This window comes from Canis aureus, chromosome 26 (genome assembly GCF_053574225.1).
Source record: "Canis aureus isolate CA01 chromosome 26, VMU_Caureus_v.1.0, whole genome shotgun sequence".
In the NCBI taxonomy this organism is placed as follows: domain Eukaryota; kingdom Metazoa; phylum Chordata; class Mammalia; order Carnivora; family Canidae; genus Canis; species Canis aureus.
The window spans coordinates 40,569,007-40,590,409 of NC_135636.1; the positions used below are offsets into that span (position 1 = coordinate 40,569,007).

The following is a 21,403-nucleotide window of genomic DNA, read 5'->3' on the forward strand; positions in this document are numbered from 1 at the left end:
ACAAGAACTACAGTTTTTACTTTTCTACGCACGCCCCCCCCCCACACTGTCCCAATTTTGATAGTTAGCAGGCTTTGGCCACAAGTGATAGGGATCCAAATTAAGTGGAATTCAAAGGATGATTGCTTTGTAAAACTGATGATCCTGTGTGTGGGAGGATTACAGGCATGGTTGGATCTGGGGGGGCTTTGTTGGTTAAAAGTTAGTTACAAAGAGGAGAAATCCACCTACTTTGTGTAAGTGTACAAAGGACTCATCGAAGGCTGCCACGAGTCTCACACGATCTCAGAGAAAAGAATCGGGTGCGGTGGCTCTGAAACCGGGAGTGACGACTGATGGCTGTGCGACGCTGCTCCAGAGCAAGCACCGCTGGCCCAGCAGCGAAGTTCTCTAAATATGTAAGGAAATCTAAAGGTGCTCAGGGGACAAACAATTAACGAACATGACAATGACAGCAGCAAGAGCAAGCTCATCTCAGTAATTTGTGGTGTGCCTGGCAGGCTTGTAAGTACGTGCAATCACATAATTTAATCCCCATGGCATCTCTTTGGAGACAGATATTCCTCAGATGAAGAACCCGAGACAGTGAGACCTAAAGTAACTTGCTCTGGTCCAGAGTGACCTTACATCCTGGCTTGCCTGGGACACCCCCAAAATAATAATTATGAGCACCATCTCCCCCTTTATTCTCAAAAGTGGTCCGATTTGGTCAATGAATTCTATGGTTATTCTACCAAGGTCACAGAACTGGGAAGAGGAGAAGTTGGGACACGACTAGCCAGTAATGGGGTCAGCTGCCATCACCAGACTCAGTCTGCCTCTCTCTCCATCTCTCAGCTCCGCCTTTCTCTGTTTGGGCTCACCACTCCCCAACCCCCTTCCAGTTGGCCGATGGTGGGGGGAGGGTCCAAGTGAGATCTTCCCACTTCCAAGGCCAATGGGAAGAGGCACCTTCCCAACCCCTCATCCTCTACCCTGCTGAGTTTCTAAAAGGCAATCACAGATTTTCAGCTCATTGACCCAGAAAGGGTTTAGGACTCCCTTCTAGAACCTGGGCTGATGCCCCTGGAAACTCAAGTGCTAAGAAGAGTGTGTGTGTGTGTGTGTGAGTGTGTGTGTGTGTGTGTGTAGGTGTCACTGAATGAAAACAGTGGTACCATCATCCGAAGAAGCACACTAGGTGCTGTTTAGGGACAAATAGCAGATGTCCCGCATACCTGTCAGTACCTCCTGTCTACTCTGACTCTTGTATATGAGAACGTGGATGGCAAAACTAGATTCTCCGCGTGCTCTGAAACACCGTGCATTTACTGATAATTGCAGAGGCCTGATTATGCCGTGATGCAATCAGATGTTGCCATTGGAACCAAGCCAGTAAGACGGGCAGGGATAAAGGGAACAAAAGGCCCCCCCAAGGGCCAGGTAGTGACTCTTTTAGGCTTCACAGGGCAAATGTGGTCTTTATCACTTGTATGTGTATGTGTGTGTGTGTGTGTGTGTGTGCGCAATGTTAAAAGCCACTGTTCAAGGGCTGGGCAAAAATAGGCAGTGTGGGCTGGATTAGGCCCAGGGCACTTTTCATCAACCCCGATCCATCAGAGAAGGCGAGACACAGATGTGTGAATAGAGGGCAACAGACAGCCTTATGTCGCCTGTGCTGGCGCCAAGAGTGTGCCTGCAGAAGAATCCCCGTGGAAGGATGGCATGGAGAAGTTTCCTGGAGGTGACACTTGACCGTAGACTGGAGGGCCTCTGGAGTGGCGCCCCGTGATCCTACAACCTGGAATCCATTTATCCGCTTCCTGCCGGCAGGATGGGATGCTGCTCTGGAGAACCACTTCTGCCCCCTGCTCAGCTCAGACTGCAGCCCTCCAGAACCTCATCCCCAGTCACAGGAAAGGCCCAGGAGGGAGATGGTGGCCCTGAAAGCCCACGAGACTCCCTCCTGCCAGACGGTCCTTAGGGTGCAGATCAGAGCTCCCGTCCCTGCTCCCTACCTTCCACTGGCCGCTCAGTCACAGGGACACTGAGGGCCAGCTCCCCCCACACCCTGATGGGGCTCCTGCCCACTTCACTGCCCTCCCCCACTACCCTTGTCCCCACCTCCCGTTCTTCTGTGGACACACACCCAGCAGTCCATCGCTGTGACTCTGCCTTGCTGGTCCCTCTCCCTAGAACATTCTTCTCTCCAGGATTCACAGAGCTTGTTTCATGTAAGCCTTCTCTGAAGATTGACCTCGAGGGGCCTTTCCCGACCCCCACCGTCCCTCTATCTCCTTGTCCTGTGCTACTTTTCTTCATTACTTGTTTGTCACTCCCTGACATCTTTCATGTGTTTATTTGTGAATCCACTTATCGCCACTCACCCGCATGCACCGTAAGCTCCAGGAGGGCAGCAATGTCCCTCTGTTTTGTCTCAGGTGTCCTCTACGCCTAGAAAACAATCTGGAACAAAGTGATGTTTGCAAATATTGCTGAATGAATAAGTTCATGTTGGCACTAAGACGCTCACTCTTTCCAGAAGCCTTGCATCTGAGAATAGATGAAATATGCTGCGGCCACAAGGGAAAATTGATCTGAGAACAGAGCCAAGAGATAGAAACACCAGGTCCCGACCGTGTCCTTTGAACAGCGCGGTCGACCTGCACCTGAATCCTGCTCCACGGCTGCAGGGCTCAGTTACAAAAGCTGATGCGCTGTCTTTAGGCATAAACCATTTTGCATCGGAGGTTTTGTTGCTTGAATAAAGGAGACTTTAGAGTACCATTGGGCTGGCCAGAGAAGAGAGGACAGGGAGCAAAGGACAGGAGAGGGGAGGGCATGCCGGGTGGTGAAGTGAGACAGGTGGAGGTACCCGGAGTCCAGCCTCTGACACAGTCAAGTTCTCTACACCTCAGAGAAAACTGCTTTACAAACGCAGCAAACCAGTAGTCAAAGGAACCCAAAGGGAAGAATTGCAAAACTCAGGATAATCAATCTGGGCCTCCTGGGACATATACGCTTGCTACAAAGCTGCAAGACCATGGGTCACAGGGAAAACTCAGATGCGGGGTTCAAGGGTGCTGTGAGGTGCTCGGGCCTCCTCCTGTTGTGTGGCCTCGGGTCAGCACCCGGGCTCCCAATCTCCCGTCTAAAAAATGACAAATGCCAATCTCAACGGCTTCTAATGGGGATTAAATCAAGATGTACACATGAAAGCACCCGGCATAGAGGCCGCCCCACCCACGGCAGGTGTTCAGTACACAGTGGCAGCGGTTACCATGGCGGGTGTGGGCTGTCCCGCTTCAAACTGGCACCTGAGGGGTGCCTGGGTGGCTTAGTGGTTGACCGTCTGCCTTTAGCTCAGGGCCTGATCCTGGGTCCTGAGATCGAGTCCCACATCGGGCTCCCTGCATGGAGCCTGCTTCTCCCTCTGCCTGTGTCTCTGAGTCTCTGTGTCTCTCATGAATAAATAAATAAAATCTTAAAAAAAAAAAAAACTGGCACCTGAGTTTGGGGAGTTGCTAAAGTGCTACCGCTGGAATCAGGGGTCAGGATCCACAACTGCTTCCCAGGACAAGCAGAGGATGCGTTTAGCCAGTCTGCGCCCCAGTCAGCAATCTCCAGCAGCAACAGTGATGATGAACGTTCAGATTTCGACACCGCGCACCGTATAGCTTTGTGCGAAAGCCCAGTGCCCAGCACTCTGCCATCCTCCTGCCCCTGGCAGTTCACAGAGTGTTCTCTCGTCCATTGTCACCGAGCCCACCAAGGACAGGGTTGACACCATGGTGGATCACACAGTGCGGAGCTACGGTCTTTCCTCTCTCTTCTCCACCCTGTGGGTGAGCCAGGGAGAGAGTCTCGGTTGGGTGCTAAGCATGCCTTACCGTCTCTCCAGGGCTTGCTAATCTCCCAAAGCTAATTAGGGATGATGTTGGGACAGAAATCCAAGTCACTGACAGCACAGCCAATGCATCTTTTAACACTTCTGTTCACATTCTTTTTATCAGATTAGCTAAGTTCTAAGAAAAGTGTCATTGGAGATGAGATAAAATAGAACACACTAGTTTTTAGCAGAAAGGACACAGGAAATTTCCATGCTGGGGTGAGAAGCCTAGATGGAGGGTCAAAGCCTGGCCCCCCAGGAAAGTGGGGGACAGGGGGATGTGGGCTGTTAGACTATAGGAATCTGGGAGCTGGCCATCAAGAGAAGAGTGATGGGGACATGCTGAGGCCACAGTCATCTCCTCACCCCACTTTTGTGGAGAGATGTCCATACCCCTCCAGATGTTTCTGTTCCAGTAGAAAGATGCATTGTGGGGACTCATGCCTGTCCCATCTGCATCTGAACACCTCCAAGTCTTCGGGCTGGCAGAGTCCCGTCTCCGACCACCATCCATCACAAACTGGTGCAGGATCCAGTACCAGGGCCTGTGTGCCCGGAGCTAACAGAGCCCATCTGTACAGGCTGCTTGGCACCAGGACACTCAGGCCTGAGCAGACCGCCGATGGAGGAAGGGCTGGGGCTGGCAGCCATGCATGTTTTCCCCGTTTTGCATTTCCCTATCCAGGGGCAGCAGACAGTGTGGAATGTACCTGTCCGGAGAGCTGGGAAACCTGGCGGCCCCGAGGCCTGTCCCTTCCCTTGACACATTGGAATGAGCCCCAAGGAGAAGCCTGAAGAAGAAGAAGGTGGGCATTTATCAGGGTCCTGTTCACCTCTTCCTGAGGACACGAGACTTGTTTAGCTCCTGCGGAGTCACCTTCCCATTCCATTGAGAGAAGCTTCCAGAGGCTGTGTTTTAGCCAGCTGTCCATGACGCAAGGTAGTGCTTGATTGCTCACATTCCTTCCCCCTGACGCCTTCCATCAGCAAATCCCACGGCTCTACCTCCATAATAGATCTTGCGTTGTCTACTTCTCTCTTTCTCTGCATCAAGTCCACGTTGGTCCAAACCGCCACCATTTTTAACCTGGACCACTCAGAGTCCCACAGCCTTGCCTCTCCCGTTTTGCACTCTCCAGTGAATCCTCTGGATAATGCAAGAGGGACCATTTAAAAAGATTCAGCAGACCTAGTTACTCATCTGCTAATAACCTCCAGGGGGTTATTGCATATAGAATAAAACTCTACCTCCTTCTTTAGCTTTCACTCTGTTTTCCTGGACCCCATGATATGCTTGCTCACACTCCAGATGAATTTGGATGCTCTCTGATTCTTGAACACATCAAGTTTATTCCTGCCTCAGGACCTTTGCACATGTGATCCTCATTGCCTGGATAGATTTTTTCCCCTCTAGACCCATAAAGTGTTGCCTTTGTGTCATTTTTCTTTCAAAGTTCCCTCTCTGCGTGATTTGTTTCACTGGGCACTAGAACTTCATAAACTTTTCTCCCAACATCAAAGCTCCTTTCCAGCTGTCAATTCCTCATGTTCTTGCCTGAGGGCTGTGCTTACTCTGGCCTTGATGGCTGCTGATGGTTTGGCCTGGTAGAGACAACCCCACATCAAGAACTTGTCGGAGATCCTTGAACAGAGAGGTTCAAGCTCCAACTCTGCTACTTACTTGGTTTGTGGTCATGCCTCATTTTCTTAATCTATAGAATATTGATTTTTTTTCCCTCCCAGGGTTCCGGGGGAGGACACATGGGCTAACAGAGGTGAAATGTTTTATAAACTGAAAACTCCTTTGCAAGGAGTTTATTAATTAGCACTCAACACATAGTTATTAAATAGTGACTGCATGCCGGACAGGCCTAGACTAGGAACCCAAGGGGCGTATGTGTGCCTGCCTTTGAGTACTGGGGGGAGTGCATGCAGTGCTTCATTCAGCTCACGGAGGCAGGCCAGACACAGCCTGGGTTTGAACCTGGCACCTGGCGCTCAACAGCGTGATGACTTTGGGAAAATGACTTGATGTCTTTTATGTCAGTTTCATGCTTTAGAAAATGGGTTTCACAACACCTTCTAGAGTCGTTGTGAGGATCAAACAGGTTAATCTAGATAAAAGCCCTTTAGAGGGTACTCCACAGATAGCAGGGATGAAGTCATCGTTAGTTATCAGAAGGGAAGGCCATCTGATAAGCCTTACTCCCCACTCTTTACTCCCTGTCTACTCCTTTCCCATTCAAACTCTGCCCAGGGCTCCAGGCTTGGGTCAATCCCCAACTCACTACAAACTAGACGCCTCCCACCCCCAAGCCTCCTCGTCCCCAGTGTGAGTCTGAAACGGCAGTGTCTGCTTTCCCATCCGTCTTCCTTGTAAATATTTGAGTTGTCTGCCCCAGCCTCACCATATGTCCCGGGTCACAGAAAATTGCCAATAAATGCATCAGACAAAGGACTTTATTGTGAAAAGGCGGCTTTCTTCATGGAGGTTCTCTGTGGGGTTAGAGCACACCTGCTCCATGGCAGGGTTAACAAGTAATGTTTGATGAGTGTTTTCAAGATGTTTTCTTATATTTCAGGAGCAAAGCTGAAGGAGGGATGGAAATCCCTACCAGGACCCCATGGGCATGGGAGCTCCAGCTCAGACTCGCCAGCTACTGAAATGGAGACAAAGAACGGAAGAGGCCAGGGAGGTGGATGGTGCCAAGAGGGGGAGAAGATTGTGGCAGGGATGAAGGGCAGGGAGTGAGGGGAGGGGTGAGGGAGGCGCTGACTGGTGCCCCACCTCTGACAGGGGCCTTACACTTTATTTTATTCCATTCCCAAAATAAGCCCTCCGAAGTGAGAATTATAAATGGATTAAAATTGACGGCGCCATGGAGACAAGAGCTTTGCTTTTTCATTTTATTTTGTTTGATTAGTTTACTTTATTGGTCATTGTGGTTTCTACAGCACATAGAACAATACCTGGCATGTAGTAGATGCCCAAGAAATATTTGCTGGATGGATGATTAAAGAATGAATGAAGTGAGTAACGAAGGCACCAAGACTCAAATACACTCGCCTCCAAAGGATTTACACAAATGGCCAATATGCACAGGAAAAGATGCTCAACATCACTTACCACTCGGGAAATGCAAACCAAGACCACAGTGAAATACCACCTCCCACCTACCGGGATGGTGGCTATTAACAAAAAACAAAATCCAGAAAAGAACAAGTGTTGACGAAAATGTGGAGAAATGGGAACCCGTGTGTATTACTGGCAGAAAAGAAAAGGGGTGCAGCCGTGGTGGAAAACAGAATGTTTTGAAGGATGGAGGTTCTTAAAAAAAAAAAAAAAAACAGATTGTTATGTGACCCAATTATCCCATTTCTGGGTATATATCCCCAAAGAATTGAAAATAGGGACAAGAACAGGTATTTGTATGCACAGGATCATAGCAGCTTTATTCACAATGGCCAAAAGGTGGAAGTAACAAGTGGCAATCGGCAGGTGAATGAATAAACAAAATGCGGTCTATCCATAGAATGGAATATTATTCTGTCCTAAAAAAGCAGAGGGGAGGGATTCTGACCCAGGCTACAGCATGGAGGAACCTTGAGGATGTGATGCTAAATGAAATAAGCCAGTCACAAAAGGATAAATACTATGAGGTACCTAGAGCAGTCAAATTCATACAGAGAGAAGATGAATGGGTGGTTGCCCCGGGGTCTGGGAAGGGAGAATGGGGAGTTGTTGTTTAATGGGATAGAGTCTCCACTTTGCAAGATGAAGAGAGTTCTGGAGGTGGGCGGTGGTGATGGTTGCATAACAACGTGAATGCATTTAATGCCACTTAGACATAGTTCAATAGCAAATTTTACATAATGTATACTTTACTGCAATATAAAATTTAATTAAAATTTTAATATGTTTTGGCTTAAGAGAGAGAGAAAAAGCTTTAAGAAGTTGGCGTTCTGCCGCATATCACAATACTCATCTTCGGGAGCTGTGGAGTTGTCTTGGGGGCTATGAAGGGGTCTCAGGCTCAGACGGACAAAGGGGAGGAGAGGGAGTGAGAAACAGGTTGGAAGTAGCTGGGCAGAGGCTGAGGAAAGGAGGCTGGGCAGTGCAGGGCAGACGGGCTGTTAAAGGGCAGGTGACCAGCCGGGTGGAGCCCAGGGCCAGTGGATGTCCTCACTGATGGGAACACCAGCGTCTCCCCACGCCCTGTGTGCTACTCTACGGATCCAGGAAGGAAAGCCATAGTAGAAAGCTTTCAGTTTCAGGTGACAAGATACTATTTCTAAGTAGTATCTTGAAATTCTACCTTAGTATGTAGTCTTTGTTGTCTTACAACAAAGAATCCATTGGATCTCGTGATGAAAGCATCGAGGGATAAGTGGAGTTCAGGTACAGCTGGACCGGGGCGTCTGCCTTGTGCATTCCATCTCTCCGCCTTTCTTTCATCTCTTCTGGCTCAGTTAGTAGGAAGGCTTTTCTCTCCTAATGGCCGAGATGGCTGCCATGAGCTCAGGTTACATCTTACAGGTCAGGCACTCTAGAAAAACAAGAGGGAGCTCGAAGGCTTCTAGCAAACCTCTCAGCCCACCCTCTTGTTAGCCTGACCTGGTCATTGTGACTGTCTTTGATTCAAAGCGTGTCCAGGAGAATGGAAATCTCTGGGTGGGCCTGCCCTGGTCTCACGCTCACTTGTGGAGGTAGGGACGGGGTCAGCCCAATCCCAACTACGGGGACTGAGAATGGGGGATGGGTGGGTGGTTCTCCAGAGGAGAAGCCAATCACCATTTCCACAAATGGGGGATGTGTGCAGGGCAGGGAAAGACATCGAGGCTTTTCCATGGGCTCCTTCCTTCTCGGACCCGTTGGAACAGATGCCTGAGCTCAGATAGAAGAATAAGGCAGTTGCCAGCGGACAGTAGAAACGCATTCTCTGTAGTATCTGAGGAATGAGGGGCAGGGCTCCCGTGAACACATCCCTCTGCAACCTGGCACTGCCCCAAGAAGCTGTCCCCAGGCACGCTGTGATTTGGTTGCATGCCCACACCCGCCCTGACAAGCAGCCCACTCTGCCCCAAGAAGCCCAAAGGGCTGCACTGTCCTCTCTCTGGCCAAGAGGCTGGCATTTGGCAGAGCCGCCCAGCACTGGCAGTGGAGAGCTTCTGAGGGTCCGTGCCAGGTGGTGTGACCTAGTGGCACTGAGTGGCATTGGGATGGAGAAGCAGGGCCCGAGTGCCTGGGCTGAGACATACAAGGGCCTTTGCCAGCCTTGGGAGAGGGGAGGTCAGCTCTACTCTGACCCCGGCGGCAGGAGAAACTCGGATCTACCCCCAAGTGGGGCTGGAGGGGACAGTAAGAGCAGGCAGGGAGAGGTAAGAAGGGGAGGCTTGAACCTGCCCGTCCCCACCCCCCGCACTCCTCTCATGTGGGGAAGACCCCTGGCCACCCCTCCTCGGCCCATTCTCTCTTCTCACTTCTCACAAGGGCATTGATTTGACAGTCGTCCCCCAGAAGGGTAAGGGGGAAGTGGGTTGGAGACTGGCCATCCTCTGTGATCCTCTTCTGTCCCACAGTGACAGTGCTCCCTACTTCTCACTGGCCTCCTGGCTGTGCAGAGTGAGGACTGCCTTTCCCAGCCTCCCTGTTGTCTTTGTGTCCTTGTGACCAGCCTCTGGCCAACCAGACTGAGCAGAAGTGGTGAACACAACTTCCTTCTGGGGTCCTTCATCATGTCCCTTCCTCGGGTGGTGTCCAGGTGTGACGGGGGCCCATCATAGGCCATGGGGTAAGGTAGGTGCCCTATGGATGGGGGAACCAGGGGACCGAGGAGCCTGGCCCCTGACTACGTTTCAGCGAGGAGTTTCCCTGCTACATGCATGAGAGAGAGAAATCACCTTCTACTGTGTTTAGGCCAATCTTGTCCTGGGTCTCTGCAGCCACACATCTACAGCAGCTAAAACAGGGGTGGGCAGAGAAGAATCCAGAGAATTTCCCTCAACCATGCCAATGCCCTTTAGGAGAATGACGTGAAGACCAGACCCCGGGGACACAGGGCAGGAAAGAATCGAGTCTAAGCTCTGCCCATCCTTCACCAGGTGCAAATGATTTGCCCTCTCTGGGCCCGGCACTGTCCCCAGCTCGGAGATCAGGCCGTGGGACAACCCATCCCAGCCCCTCCCCTCGCGCTGTGACATTCCTAGTGTGGGAAGACAGATGATAAACAGGTGATAAAAGTAAAGATGCTATTTTCTGAGAGTGGTAAGTCCCCGGAAAGACTCAGACGGGCACTCTGGTGGGAGGGGCCGCTTTAGTCTCCGTGGTCGGAGGAGGTGACATTGGAGCTGAAACCTATGTGCTGAGAAGGAGCTACACGCACGGAAGGGCTACAAGGAAAGGTGAAGGGACAGCAGGCACAAAACCCGAGAGGCATGACTAGCTTGGCAGGAGTTCGTAAGAAAAAGCTTGCAATGGTGAGTGTTAGCGTAGCGTGCTTACCATGTTAGGCTGTCTGCTGAGTGCGCGTGTGCGTCACCTCACGTGACCCCCCCAGCCCAGACACTGGCTCGGTGACCGCCCTCCTTGTTTTACAAAGCATGGAGCTGGGACCCAGCTGTGAAGTAAACTTGCCCTGCGTCCCACCGCTGCCAAACAACAGAGCCGGACCCTGGACGCTTCTCCCATTTTGCTGCCAAACCTTAAATCTTTTGGTGGATTGAAAATGTGGTCAGGGCCAGTGAGGAAAGGGCCTGGCTCTGGCGCTACCTCACCCCCAACCCGTAGGCCGGTTGACTGGCATCACTGATGAATCAGAAAACGTTGCTTGTTCTTTCATGAACTCCCTTGCCTAAAAGCGGGGCTGGGAATACAGAACTTTTCTCTTGTTCCTTTTTTCTCCAATGGAAGTGGCCTCGAAGTCCTAGCTCCAGGACACATGGCTCATTCCCTGATGAATGGCCACTGAGTGCCCGGGGTGAGCCAGCCCTCCTTTTAGGTGGAATTAAAAGTTGAATGAACCACAGGGGCACCTGGGTGGCTCAGTGGTTGAGCGTCGGCCTTCGGTTCAGGGCGTGATCCTGGAGTCCCGGGATCGAGTCCCATGTCGGGCTCTCTGCATGGAGCCTGCTTCTCCCTCTGCCTGTGTCTCTGCCTCTCTCTCTGTGTGTCTCTCGTGAATAAATAAATACAATATCTTAAAAAAAAAAAAAGCGAACGAACCACAGATCTCATCTCCCCCAAGGATCTTGGGGCCCATCCCTGCCGAGCCTCTGTGGCTAGTATTTCCTGGAAGGGCACTATCTGAGCAGAAGAAGAATAAAAGAATGAGGGCTGAGGAGCACATCCCTGTTGCAGAGAGTTCAAAGAAGACCGGTGCATGGTGAATAAAACCATTGAAGCCCTTCCCCGCACCCTGTTTTCCACTCACCCCATCTTCTTTGCCTGAAAGTCAGCCACCCTGACACTTTGCATCCGTCCCTGCAGAGGTGTTCTTGCAATGCTCTCAAGGGTTGGTGATCCCTTGCGTTCCATTTGTGGGCCTCTGATGGTTTTAACTCCTCATTTTCAAGTCCTGCTGATTCTAATTCCTAAATATTTTGTAGGACCGCCCCCTTCTCAGCCTTTCGGCTACCATGGCCCAGGTTCAGGTCTCTGTTGCCTCTTGCTGATTCCCATTGGTCTTCTTGGTCTCCAGTCTTGTCCTAAAATCCCAGCTCCAGGATCCTGCTGGAGAGATCCTACAGCAAGGCAAATTGGACCATGGAAGGTTATACTGGAGAATTTTTGAGGCTGCCCAACCTGCGTGTGGAGAGTTTCCCCTGACGCAGTTCCCACCTCTCCAACGGCATCCTCCCAGCCTCCCTTCCTGCAGGGGCTGTCATGTGACTTGAGTTTCTCCAGTCAGATCCTCTCATTTGAGACTACACTCAGGAAGGGAAGAAGCAGGGAGAATTGAGTTTTTGCTCAACATGACTGTGGAGGCCTCCGGTCCTTTGAGGGGAGCGCAGTGCACTTTCTGGTTTCCAGCGCCCCGAGGTCAGGTGCAGCTTCCGGTTGTGTATTTCCTGCTCTTGGCTTTCTGATTCTTTGGAAAATTCTCTGTGCTGCATGCTCTCTTTTAAGTGACTTCAGTTTCTAATAAACCAGTCAGAGTGGAGTTTGTCGGTTGTGGCTAAGAAGCTTGCCTGCTACAAACCCCATCATTCTCCCACCTAAATGGCACCCATTGCTTCCCCACCCACCTCGCCCTGCAGGTCCCTCTGCAGCTTCACGCCTGGCGCCCCAGCTCACATTTTGTACTCCAAGGGTACCCCAAGCCTGGACTCCTGGCTTCTCATCCCCTTACCCCATTCTGTGCACTGGAGTTTTCATCTTCCTATAAGCTGTGATGCACACCCACTTTGCAGAATAGCAAGCTGAGTCTCAGTCATATAGTCACATGTTTACCAGAGCCACAACTGGAACTCGGATCCCCACTGAACACCAGACGTGATCCTGATGTGGAGAAGCAGTTGACATCCCTCAGCCATGTTCAGCCGAGTTCCCGTCTCCTTTTAGGCTGAATCCAAGGCCTTCTCAGCATCCTCTCCCCCCCTAATGTCCCTCCACCTGCAGTCCACCCCCTCACCATGCTGGGCACTGTGACTCATGCCCTACCCAGGCCAGGCACCATCTCACGTTCCCTCCTTTGCCCGGAGAACCTTCCTGTCCCTGGACTATGTCCCTGTCCCTTTGGTCTAGTGGTGAGATCACAGGCTCTGAGGCTAGATTCCCTGGGTTCAAGTCCTGGCCCTGCCTCTCCCCATTCACCTGAGATCGGGCAAGTCATCCAAACTCTCTGTGCCTTGGCTGTCCCCTCTATAACCTCGCCTGATGATGGTGACCCTCTTACCATCATTGGTGTGTTGTGTGGAATCACTGGGTAAACTCGGCTGAGTAAGCGCACGGTAAGTGTTAGCTACTATTATCTTCATCATCACCATCTGGCAAAGTCTGTGTCTGCCTACTTCTCGTGACTCCTCTTCCCCTCCCCAATGGGGAGAATTCACTGCTTCCCAGTCGAGGCCCCAGGATGCCCTCATCCAGTCCTTATCTGGAGCACATCCCACACCTCCTTTGAATCCTAGAGGGAGCAGAATCTGGAGACAGAGGCCCCGGGTGCAGACTTGGCTCTAGCTACCGATTAGCCAGCCGTGTGACCTTGAGCCAGTGGCCTGACTTCCCTGTGTATGCCTCAGTTTCCCAGGGGAAATAACAATGCTAAAAGGACACACTTCATTGAGTAGATGTGGAGACCAAACAGATTAAAGCTTGAAACAGTGTCTGGCACGTGGCGAGTGCTCAGTAAAGAGCTCTCATTAGTTGTTTGCTGTCTGTCTTGCTCTCTACACCGTGAGCATCTTAAGGGCATGAACCAGGGTTTATTTATCTTTGTGTTCTTGGCACCGTGTACAGTGCCTGGACGTGGTAGGTGCCATGTTCGTGCCCCGTGCTTGCAAGTCTGGTCTCATGTCAGTTATTTTTCCATACCTCCTGCCCGAAGGGCACTGTTTCAGCCTGAAAAAGAAAAAGAGTGTTTTCTTCCAAGCGGTCCCCTTTGGGCTGTTGGCTCAGGAAAGCCCCAGAAGACCGAGGGCATGGGGAAACCGATCAGCTGTAGGGGACTGGCACTTCTCAGCGGGGCCTCAGGGACCACCTGCGCTTGGCTGGGGGGCATTTAGGATCTCATTTGGAGGCATTTGGAGGGATGCTGCATGCAGAGCGCCACAGCATATGCTGTCTCCTGGGTGGTGCCAGATGGTGGGGACTTGGCTAGATTCCCTCTATATCTGTGAGCCTGCTGACCCTTTCAGTGGCTCCAAAATGCAAAAGAGAAATTATAACGGTGCTTTGAAATGACAGGAGCTGGAAAGCCGTGACAAGCTTGGCAATGAAGGAACATGCCGTTGTTGCTGGTGCTTGACCATACGATTCCAGCCTGCGTCACGGCCATCCTGGTTAGCGGTCTGCTTTATTCAATCTGACCACCACGCAAAGGATCTGGAGTGGAACAGTGGTTAGGAGATCAGGCCCCGGAGCCCCACTGCCTGGGCTTAAATCCCAGCTTCTCCACTTAGCATTTGTTCGAACCCCTGGCAAACACGTTTAGTTCTCTGAACCTCAATTTCCTTATCTGTAATATGGGAATATTATTGCTATAACAGCAGAAAAACATTTGGAATCAGCAATGCTGTTTGCCTCTGTATCAGTACGACCACAGCTAACTCTTCTGTGGCACTTACCACGCACCACAGATTGTTCTTTCCGTGTATTATGTTATTTAATCCTTACAACCACCTCACAAGGGAGGTGCTAGTATTATCTCTGGTTTTAAAGTAAGCAAGGTTTTAGGGGCGTTTAAACCACTCATTCAAGGTCATAAAGCAAGAAGTTGGCAGAAACAGGAATCCTAGTTCGGCAGTCTGGCCCACAGTCCACGTTCTTACCATCAAGCTGTGAGCCTGACAAGCGACACAGACTTAATCAAAGACTGGCAAAGTCTTGCCCTGAAGCGAGTGCTATGATCTACTCTGGAATACTAAAGAAAGCCCTGTACGCAGTAACTTAAAACAACCAGATGCTATCAGCCTAGTTAGCTGATGATGATCAATGCATCTTTTTTTTTTTTTTTTCCCTCAAATACAAAGCGTCCATTTGGATGATTTTGGCTGACCCGACTCCACTCATTTTCTGTTTTTTTTTTTTTTGGAAATCCACTCATTTTCAACAAGGATGACTTCAGTGATTATTATTTACCCAGGAGTTGAGGCAGCTGCAGTGGGCGTAATACAGTGGCTCAGGGATAGCGTTAAGGAATCTGGGTCTCTCCCGCTTTCTGTTCTGGGATCTCTGGGACATGAACTTTGTCCTCAGGCCAAGTCCCCTCCTGACAACGAGCTGGCTGCCCGCAGTTCCAGATGTGAAGAATGTCTGAAAGACAGGAGACAGGAGAGGTTGCCCATTCTCGGTGTTTTCTTAGAACTCTGGAATCCTTCGCTGGAATCTTCCGGAAGGCTTCCCCTCAGGCTGCCACGACTGGTCATCCGGAGTTGGCTGGACGGTGGAGAAGCAGCAGCCCTGGTCTCCGCGCCGTCTCTGTGTGCCTCTGCTCTCCTCCACTTGCTCCTGCCGTTCCTCCTGCACGAATGCCTGTCCCATTCCTCAGCACCACTGTGACAAACCATCAGTATCATTTAGGACTCTTTTCAGTTGCAAGTAACAGGAAGCCGACTAAGGGTGACTTAAATAAAGATGGGTTTGTTTTGCTCACATCACCAGCAGCCCAGAGGCAGGCAGTGCGGAGCCAGTGTGGATCAATCACTCGCATTCGGGGGCCCGGCTCTTCCGTCTCCCAGCTCTGCATCCTCAGTCAGCCACGGGCTCATCAGCCTCCGATCCTAAAGGGGCGGCTTCCCCTCCAGGCGGGAGGGAGGGAAGAGGAGCTGGGGGGCTCCTCTGGCACGGAAGCCGCAGGCCATTCCTGAGAATGCAGAATCTGTTTATGTTTCCTTGGCCAGAGGGGGTCATGTGGCCCCATTGCTGCAAGGGGGTCTGGGAGAGGAGGTGTCTCAGCTGGGGCGGCGCTGCTTGAACAGAGTCGGGCCCGATGGCTGGGGGGGACCAGTGGACACTTAGAAGGCACCTAGCAGCATCCGCCACGCTCTCCTTCACAGCTCAGCCTGCAGCCCCACCGTAAATGCACCCCACTTACCCCATGTCAGTGGGCTGCGCCCCACTTCTGAGATAATAAGGTGAAAAAGAAGAGGAAAAAGGATATCATGAAATACCCGACGTGTGTCTTCTCGGCCATTCCTCCAAGCTCTCTCAGGCCATGTTGACCTCACGTCTTTGTTGGTCAGGGGAACCGAGGCTCAGAGGGTGTCATGAGGGGCCCAAGGTCACAGCTAGGTGTGGCCCTCGGCAGGCCTGGGAACCTGGGGTGCATCCCACGCAGGTGCACCTGTCTCCCGCTCCCCGAGTCCCAGGGCACTCGTGTCCACCTGTCTGCCGCCCCTCCGGGTACACCCCACATCCCTCAGGTCAGGAGCAGAGCCTCTGGGGCTCCTGAGCTCCCACGCAGGGGCAGGGGCAGGGCACTCCCATCTGCACCGGCCTCCTGGCTGAGGGGACGAGGGACCCTGTGGGCAGCCCCCAAGTGCGGGGACCCGAGCTCAGGGCTTCTAACCAGGGAGAGCATTCAGCTCTCAAGCGGGGACCCCGAGCTCCGCCAGATGCCAGAGCAAATGCTGCACATTTTTCTCCTGCTCCTCCCCTCCCCCGAGTCCTGCTGGCGGCCGGTTCACGGGAAGTTGGTTAATTGGAACTGTCCCTGCTGCCCCAGTGAGAAATGGGACGTTGTACACTGTGTCCCCTGGAGAAAGTCTCCCATCTGTTCGCTCCGTGAGGATAATTATGTGTATAAATTATGCACCTCCTCATCCCTCCCCAGCCCGGGTGTGTGTGTGTGGGGGTGTCCTCATGATGAAGGCTCCCGAGTGACCTTTGAGATGGGGGAGTCCCACGAAACCGGCTCCTGTCTCGGCCATCTGCCCTGAGCACCACGGCAGTATCGATTTTCTATTCGAGGGGCGGGAACTAGACATTTATTTTGAAATATTTTCTGTAATGAATCTGCGATTTGGGAAGGGTGCCTCTGCGATTATTACTGTTGAACTTGACGTGACTTCCAGCAGCAGAGAAAGTCACGGACTGTCCCTGGGTTTGCTCTTACCTCCTCCTACCAAGAGGAAAGAAGCCAGGCTGAGCCGCTCAGGAGATGAAGCAGGTGCTGCCACCCAGGCATGTGGCAGTCTCTCCCGATACCCCGGCTGCAGACGGTGTCACGCAGGATCTTCTCTGCCTGGGAGTGGGGACTTCTGGAAGGAGTCTGCTCACTGCACCGAGCAGGGGTAGTGCCTGGACAGTATACTTCCTCTTCTAGGAACCTCAGTGCTCCCCGCTGCGGAATGGGAGGAGGGGATTTGGTTTCAGTTACCCCGTGGTAGGGAGATAATGGGTTTCCTGCCAGATGTCTGCGTCCTCATCCTTGGAGACTGGAGATGCTGGGTCACATGGCAGAGGGAAATTCAATCGCTGATGGAATTAAGTTGCTAATCAGCTGACCTTCAAAGGGGGAGCCGGCCCTGGGTTATCTGGGTGGGCCCAGTGTCATCAGAAGGGTCCCTGCCAGTGGTTGCAGGGGGGGCAGGGGAGGGAGAGCCAGAGGCACGGCAGCTTGAGGAGGACTCAGCCTGATGTTGCTGACTTTGGAGGAAAGGGGCCACCAGCCTTCCTTGGCGGAAGGTGGAAAAATTGAGGACACCGAGTCCTCTAAGCATAGCCCAGCCCACACTTCAGTTTCAGACCCTCCAGACCCACCGGGACCCAGGCCACCAAAGCCAGTCCTTGCAGAGTGCGTAACACACACACCAGGCAATTCGAGGAGCTTTTCATGCGTTCTTCACTGCATCTCTAGAGGACCCTGAAAGGCAGGGATGGTTATTGCTTGACACATTTGACAAATGAGCAAAACTGAGGCCAGAGAAAGAGCAGGGGGTTCCAGCCAGGGCTCCAGCCCTTTGAATCACCAACCTGTCTGCATTCTCTGTGCACATGATGCCATTTCCTCAGTTTGATGTACGGTGCTGTGCAAATGCAGCATCCAGTTAGGGAGGCGACAAGTCCCACTTTGCCCAGAGTCATCATTAATGGTGCCCCACTCATGCTCAGCGAGGATCTAGTTTGGGGGATAAATCACATGGTCCCGTGGGGTGCTGAGCCCTCCCCCCACTCCTGGTGCTGACTCAAGCTTCCAGCAAGAGGGTGGAGGCAGATGGATAGGGTAGAGCCAGCGGGGCTCCAGGAGCACGTAAAGCAGCCCTGGGATTGTGTGACTTGCCTCGGAGCCCCGGTTACAGGACCATTTTGTTCTGTGACCCTCGGAGAGACAAGAGCCCACATGATCGGCCCCCAGCCCCGGGCTGACATTTCCTCTGTCTTCATTTTTGCAACTTTCCCCCCAACACTTACCGGCTTCTTTGAGGATCCCCAAGCTCAATCAGGCACAGGTCTGGCTCAGGATTTTTGCTCTGATCCACAGAAATCACCCCGTTTCCTCATAGAGCTCTAATTTGTGCTCAAATATCTACTTTGCAGAGAAGCCTTCCTGAGCACTCTGCTTAAAATTGCAGACTATTCTTCCCCAAACATAACTCCTTTGTTTCCCTTATTGTGCTTCAGAAATCCGAGCACAATCTGACATATTATATATGTTACTTATTTATCCTATTTATAGTCTGTCTGCCCCACTACGTGCAAGCTCTGGAGGACCGGGGGTCTGTCCTTTCTAAAGGACTGCTGTATCCCTGGTACCGGCCACAGCATCATCTGCCATACAGTAGGCACTCGGTGAATGAATGAATGAATGAATGAATGAAGGCAGGAAATGATATCTTGGCCTAAGTTCATAGACTTGAGAAACAAATTAATTTGAGAGTTTCAGAAGAAAATTTCTCATTTTTTGTTCCACATTCAATAAACTTTTCCTTACTTTCTACATTTATTGTCCTGTTTACAAATGCTCCCAATATTATGTAAACATTCATTTATTTCTTCCAAGACTGAAGTTTTCTACATTTAATTCACCCATGCAACTGGAATGTGTTTTGATGTATGTAATGAGATACGGGTTGGATGTAATATTTTTATCTAGATCATTAGGCACTTTCAAAATGGTCTGACTATCCATTTATTGAAGAATCTTCCTCCAAATAATGGAAATGCAAACTTTGTCACATTGCAAAATCTTACATCGATGCCGGGCTTTTCCCGAACTTTCTATTAAGCTCTGCTGCTCTGTTCCCAATCAGCCCCACACTTCAGTTATTACACAATTCAATGTGTGAGAGTACCTGGGAGAGCTAATGCCATACTTTCTTTTCTAAAAAAAAAAAAAAAAAAAAACAACAACAACCAAACAAACCTTTATGACTTAATTTTCTAAATTCACTTTAGACCATTTTCCTCATGATACCTTTGGGGAGCTTCATGGTTTATAGATTGAAAAAAGAGGCAGTAAATATCTAGTCAATATTAACTCTATCTAGGAATACACTATGTACCTTTTTTTGTGCTATGTATCTTATTGTTTCATTCTTTTCATAGTTTTATTCATATGGATCCCAAGACTTGTAACATTTAAGCGTCCTATGTCATCGTCATCGCTATGGAAAATTGGACTTATTTCTGGTTTGGGTTTAACTGTCCATTCTTAATACAGATGGCACATTAATTTGTGCATCTGGATTTTGTTCCATCAATCCTTGTCATTATCCTTGTATCAACACCAAATCTGGTAGGTCAAGTTCCTCTTAAATTCTTTTCCTTTGCAACAAACTTCAAGGTTTTCCATATCCTTCTCTTTATGGGAATGTTGTCACTGACTTGCTGGGCTGCCTGAATATATGCGGATTTTGTAGCCCATCGGACTTCTGGACACAACTATAATCTCGGAAAGTTCTAGTTGGTTCTTAGAGGTCTTCTCTAAGTAGGTGGTCCACTGATGCTTTGTTCAAATCCTATGCCTCTCACTGTTTGTCGAAGTATCTGGGTGTTAATCACATGCTGCCCTTTGACACTGTCCTGGTCACTATCCTGAGCATGACTCACTCCTCTCTTTCTGTCAGCAAGTCACACGTTTACCTCTCACCTCCACATCTTGATTGTGAGGTTCTGTGCTTCTGGCCCTGACTTGCCCACACTGCAGACTTCTAGTCTGTAACTACTCGCTTGATCAGATCAGAGAACAGAAGTGTGAGCTGATGTCTTTCTCTCGTGTATTGAAAGAGCTCTGAGTCAATACATGTCCCGGGGATTCTTCAAATCATAGGCTGAGATTTGGCTAAAGGAGTTGCCCTTGTGAACACCAAGTCTCATTCATACAGGACCCATGGTGCCCCCGGCGATGTTCTAAGGACCTCAGCCATGGTAACTCTTGTGATCCTCACAACAGTCCTATGAAACAGGTACCATTGTTGTACCCCTTTTGCATATGGGGCTTCTACTACACAGAGGGTTAGGTCACTCATCCAAGGTAATGCAGTTAGAAAAATGATAGAGGTAGGATTTGAGCCAAGGGAGTATGTCTCCAGAGGTCATGCTCCTAACCACTATGTGCACCTCCTCCAGGAGGGTGGCTGGCATAGGTTTCCTTGTTCCTTCATCAATAAAACATGCTTAGATAACTGCCAACTTTGACCTTTTGAGTGCCAGGCAGTTTCCATTCCACCGACTGGACCCCTCCAATCTGTTGTAGTCTCCATTTCATTCTGTTGTCTCCAAAAACAGCCCGCATGACCTGGAAAGCAAGGTTTCCCCATTCCCCAGGGCCCCACCTCTCAGGCACCAGCTGAAGACATTGTATAATGAGGTGGTGTTTACTTGGCCACACCAGGGCCTGGTCCCCCTATAATGTGGATGATGACATCCACAGTGTTCAGCAGTGAGGAAGAATGGCTGCATCCTTGTTCATAGGGAGAGGATGCCCAGGAGAAGGGCCCTGGCTGTGACTGCAGACCCCCATTTCCTGCTGGAGGATAAACAAGTGGCACACGGTCTAGTGATGTGACTGCAGAAGGAGCTGACCCCACCAGCCACTCTGGTTCTCCTGAGAGTCCTACCTGGAGTGATTTTTCTAATGGTTCTGATTTCCTGTTGTAAAACACTGGAGATAGTCAGGGGTCTTGCTGGTTGATGCCTCTAGCTTCATGGCTTGGATAACTGGAGATGTCTGACATCTCCCTCTGGGTGCCCAGGAGTTTGGTCCAGGGTGGTGATAATGCAGGCATAGGTCTTCTTCCTCATAAGGGTCAGTGCTGATGGAGGCCAGCAGCTGTTCTATGTCTGCAGCTCCCAGGCCACAGTCAACCTGGACCATCGGAGGGTCACAGAGAAGATAGGATCTCAGAGATCAGAGTCTTCCATCCGTGTTTCTGTAGACAAGCTAGAGGCTCAAGTGTGATTTACTCAAGATCATACAGTAAACCCAGGTCTGGGTTGATTAGGGAGGAGCTCTTCTTCCCTCAAGACTACCCATATGTCTCCCTGGGAGATCTTCTCTAGCTGAAGGCATTAACATCTCTTCCACTGGGGCTGACACTCCTCTGGGCTCCCAACCAGTGCACTCAGCGGCCCAGACACACCAATGTAACCTGTGTAAATTGAGACTCTAATACCTCCCTCTCAATCTGTATCTTCTTTGCTCTTCTCCATCTCAATCAATGGCCAGGCGAGCCTTCTAGTTGCTCAGGTCCCAAACCTAGGAGTCATCTCTACCTCCTTCCTTTCTCTCTTTTTTTTTTTTTAATTTTTTTATTATTTTTTTTATATATGATAGTCACACAGAGAGAGAGAGAGGCAGAGACATAGGCAGAGGGAGAAGCAGGCTCCACGCACTGGGAGCCCGACGTGGGACTCGATCCCAGGATCGCGCCCTG

The 21,403-nt window shown here is 50.7% G+C and overlaps 1 long non-coding RNA gene across 1 annotated transcript; it reads right to left on the minus strand.

Annotated features, from left to right (window-relative positions):
• Positions 1 to 7,799: 7,799 nt before the first annotated feature.
• LOC144298851 (uncharacterized) lies at positions 7,800 to 20,038 on the minus strand. Its single transcript, XR_013365723.1, has 3 exons — positions 19,031 to 20,038; positions 16,642 to 16,869; positions 7,800 to 8,415 (listed from the first exon to the last, which is right to left on the minus strand). It is a non-coding gene; the product is annotated as an uncharacterized LOC144298851 (long non-coding RNA).
• Positions 20,039 to 21,403: the final 1,365 nt, after the last annotated feature.